The sequence below is a fragment of the Octodon degus genome, unplaced genomic scaffold, assembly GCF_000260255.1.
Source record: "Octodon degus isolate 3935 unplaced genomic scaffold, OctDeg1.0 scaffold00024, whole genome shotgun sequence".
Classification (NCBI taxonomy): domain Eukaryota; kingdom Metazoa; phylum Chordata; class Mammalia; order Rodentia; family Octodontidae; genus Octodon; species Octodon degus.
Window position 1 is genome coordinate 19,279,680 of NW_004524600.1, and position 4,993 is coordinate 19,284,672.

The window sequence follows — 4,993 nt, forward strand, 5'->3', positions numbered from 1 at the left end:
ATAATTGCATTGAATGATTGAATTCATCTGTTATGTTAACAATTTTGTAGGAGTATTTTTTCCCTTTTGGAGACAGAGTCTAGCTAAATTACCCAAAATAGCCTTAAACTGGCACCCTTCTGACTCAGCCTCCCAGGTATCTGGGATTGCAGGCACGAGCCACTAATCCCTGTTAAATTTTGTAGCATCTCAACTGTGTATTTGGAGGATGTTGAAAGTTTGAGTGCATCTAATGCACCTGTGGGCAATGTGTGAAGTTCATCATTACTGATAGATTATTGGAGAATGAAGTTTTCATCTTTCTCACTCCAAACATCTTTCAAGAACTGTGGAAAGTCAGACAATGGCAAGAGCATTTAAAGCTTACTGGATCAAGTTTTCTAGGAGCTGGATGAGCTTCTGGAGAAGACCAAGGCGTTACTGATGCCATTTGATAAAAGGGACTCGGCTCTCATGTTGAGCTATTGCAGCAATAGGAGATAGATTGAGGAATTATTTTGGCATTTTCAAGTTGTCTCTTTCAATTTCTCTGAGTCCAATTTGGTGTTTGCTTCAGATAAATTGCTTCATTAGCATTCATATGAAGCATGTTATTCAAATGTTAAAAATAGAAGATGTCAAAGTTGAGGTGATGTATCTGATTGGGAGATTATTTTACTCTAGCACTAGAAATGCAGAGAACCAAAGATAAGAGGGCTGTTAAACAGAGAGACATGCCCTTGTCTCCAGAGAGTACATCCCTTGTGAAACCGGGGTGGGGCGGGGGAGGGATATTTTCTTAAGCCCATAAAGATCAGTGAATATGTGAGAAGTTTAATCAGGTCAATTCAGCTGTAAGGTTTTAGGGCTCTGAGTTCCATAGGCTCCTAAGGTCATTAAGGAATCCTCTTACAGAAAACTTCAAATTCAAGTTAGCTAAATCTGAGATTACTACTGTTTATTTCACTATCTTATGCAGAGGATTATGGAGAAGATGGAGTATACAGGGTAGATCGGGGAAAAATGGGTAAATTGAGAAATAATTTACCGTAGCTACATGCAATTTAAAATAAGCTAATGTAGGTACAAAACTTTTAGGACTCTTTCCAAATTCTCCCTCAAGCACCCAAGCAATCTCTAGCTAGTGTGGTTTTTAATGTCCATACATTTACATAATGGCTTTCTAGTTATTCTCCAATTTCTGTAAAATAGGCTTGTAATTTCCTCTCTTTCATTAGAGAGATACCAGCCTCATTGAAACATAAATCTTGGGCAACTTGCTTTCTCTAATAGAATACTGAGTCTGTATGTCTGTGTTTCAATGGAAATGAGACCTTCTCTCCATCGCTTCCTGGCTCCCTCCTTCTTTCCCATCCTCCTTCCTTTCCTCTATTCCTCCTTCCCCCTCCCTTCCTTTCTGTGATATTGCTTTCTGGTAGAAAAAAAATGACTGGAAAAACACAGTATTTTAAAATCTTGGCCTTGAAATGTTTTTGAAACCTGTTTCCAAATCAAGCTTTAACAGAAGCAGTGCCTGATTTCCATGTGTTTATGAAGCCCTTTCCTAGATTGTCCATTTCTTCTGTGTCTCTCAAAGACAGCAAAGGTTGCTGATTTTATTCTCAAGTACTTTCCTATTTACCTTATTAAGCCCTTTATTTTTGCTTAGAGATGAGGAGATGTTTTTCTGTTCATGTCACTGTCACTTGCCAGCAACTTATTTATCATATGTGACCCCAGCAAAAAACAAAACGTTAATTTATATTCATTCACGAAGTTCTCATCTATGCACTTTAAGTAGATACAATACAACCTGTCTAACCTCTCTAGGAAGTTTCTAGAGCCCTGTCATTTTGTGACACATTTCCCCTAGTATAAGAGAAAAACAATACATAAAAGGTAAAAAGGAATTACCAACAAATTGATTTGAACATTTCACAGGTAAAAGAAAATTAGAAATTACTAAGTCATGTAGTTCCTAAGATTCATTTTCTAGTACCTCAAAAAGTAGAACAGAAGTATGAGCCTAAAATTTGAGATCTATCCCTGTGTATCTCGCATGTACAAATTAATATCCATTTTAGCAAATAAGAAAATAAAAATCAAAACACTTGCCAGAAGCAATTGGGCACATTCAGTTAGAGAAACCTGCAAGTTTCTCCCTGGGACCTGATAACTTGCCAGACTTTCTCCTTTCTCTTTGATAGCCTGTAAGCTTCTACCGTGCTGCATATCTCAACCAAACCAAACCTAAAGAAAAGGATAACACTTATCTTCTTTTTATCTTTTGAGGATTTTATCCTTTAGTTAAGGTAGACCTCCTGGGGAAGAGAAAATCAAGGAATTTCAAGTCTCAGATTAAAGGTCATTTACCTGGAGCAAGTTTCTCCAAATTCTCAGGTTTGGCTGATTTCTCTTTTTAGATAGTTTTGCAGAGCTCTGGATTTCTCCTCCATGTAACTTGGGATAACTGCAATGGAGGCAGTTACCATATGCATGTTTTTGTCTGTATGCTCATCATTAGATTAAACTCCATGATGAATACAATGCATTGGTTCTTTTATTCCAGGGTGCTTAGGGCTGGACATAAGCCCTTTCTTGGATATGTACTGTAATCACATAAAATACACATTGAATTCATGAGTAATGATTTTCATAATTCTCTTTGAAGTATTTATGACAGTTAAAGTTTGCATAAGAACTGCCATGAGTTGAATTGTTCCCTTTGGACAGAATTGGCTGCGGGGTGAATTTAATGAGTTGGCTCAGTGCATTCCAATATTAGATTTTGTTAAGGGCCCTGGGATGAGCGTTCCCATACATTTGCAACTTACATATTAGAAATGAAAACAGAGCATAATGTGTGGCTCTGTATCTTGGATACTTCATCATTGCCAAGACAAAATACCTAACACCCACAATTTAAAGAAGGACAGACTTATTTTAGCTCACTGGCTCTAGAGGTTTCAGTCTATAGTCAGCTGGTTCCAAGGCAGAGTGGTGTGGAAGAAGAGAAATAGTCCATGGTAGGCCAGCTAAGAAGCAGAGAGCAGCAAACAGCAGCAGCAGCCTGCCCTCTATTCCTCTTACTCCAGCCAGGCTACCAACCTGTTGGTTGGTGCCACTCATACCCAGGATGGGCCTTCCTCATATGGACACCCAGATGATGCTAAACCAATTTGGTAATCACACAGCTTTAAACCATTATCACACACCCTAGATCCAACCACCTCTGAAAAGTCCTACCTATGAGCTCACGAGGCTTTGCAGGGACATCTAGACACAGCCAAAGAAACTAGTGAAAGATAAGGTTGGGAAAGAGCTGGTTGATAAATGTACCATGGAAGTTATTGATGGGTCTAATTGTTTCATAGTGTTGAATCCTGGTTCCTTGAGAAAATACCTGTACGATACCTGCTGATACAGAGCCAGACAAAGAGTGAAAACTGAATATTTATGAGGCTTTGAGGTCTTGACCTCAGGGGTAAAACTGGACAAAGTTCACAGTGTTAGAGCATAAATTTAGTGTATACAGAAAGAAAACATTTTTGTGGTGAGGTTTCTAAGTCAGAGTATTAACAGCCACTTGATGCTTTCTACTGAAAAGTTAAACAATGATCTTATTAGCTTCAGTAGGATTTTTGAAACTAAGCGATGAAGTTATTTTCCCCTTTGTTATTCACAGGCAAGAGTTTCTTGGAATAATAAAGCCTTGTTGATGAAGTCAGCGATTCCACTTCTTGGAATAGCAAGGTTCTGCTGGGAGTGGACCATACCCCATGCAGGTCTGGATGTTTTTTTGATTTTTGTCTTCTTGATCGAAAACATTTTTTCTGTTTTAGGAAAGGAGGCCTCTTGGAGGAACACAGGGTACATTATGGCAGTTAAAGTTTGCATAAGAACTGCCATGAGTTGGATTGTTCCCTTTGGACAGAATTGACTATGGTTAGGTAGATTCTATTTAACTCAGAATCACAAAAGTCAGTAATGAGAAAGATCCATGGTCGCTTCTGATCTACTTATTCTATCATGAACAAGACTTATTCCTTAAGCTCTCTCGTATGGTGGCTATTGGAACTTAGGAATTTAAATCCCTTCACTCCCAGATTCCTAATAAAATAAACATGAAGCAGTACACAGGGTACTAGGGGAAGAAAAGTTAGCAAAAGGGCAGGTGCTACACTTGTTTAATTTCTTTGCCTGAAAAGTTTAAGAAATTTTTGATAGTGGAGTTGGATCACATAAATTTGTAAGTTTAGTAATGTGTTATGCATCCTGCAATAGTAGTATAAGCAATATAGTATTTCTGATGGGTATGTGGGGAAATGCTATTAAACGGGCCAGCTATAATTTATTTTGTCTTATTATATGCTCGGTTAAAAATGACCAGTCTCATAATCAAATGAATACTAAATGAAGTGAAGTTGTGATTCAATTTTAAAACATGAAAAATGTTTCTAATAAAATGCTTATTTAATTTATTTTGGTAAAAATAGTGCAACACGACAGAATGCATTAAAATGTTAAGCAGAATTCTAGAAAGGGAGTCTGCATGTTGGAGACCCTCAAAAAAAATGGAAGACCACTATATCTTCCTGATCTGACTGAGAAGACAAGAAAATCACATTAAAATTCTCATAATTACAAATCTCTGCATGGACACACACCTGAGCAACAAGGCTGAGATACTACTAACAGCATCTTCACTGTTTAAAATGATTTCAGGAGAACAGGGTGGAGGAGGATCCTCGTGCCTCAGGCACCTTCTTTGGGCCTCTATGGGATCCCATGGCTTTTCTATTGGCTTCCCTGTGATATGACAGTGACAAATACATGCAAATCATAAATTACAAACTCAAATGCCTGCAGAGACCAGAAGCTCCTGTGTGGGTGCAGGCACACACACACACACACACACACACACACACACACACTTATTATGGGGTGCAGGAGATTGAACTCAGGACCTTTATATTAACCTACCTCACCAACCTTTTAAATTTTTTTTTTTTTT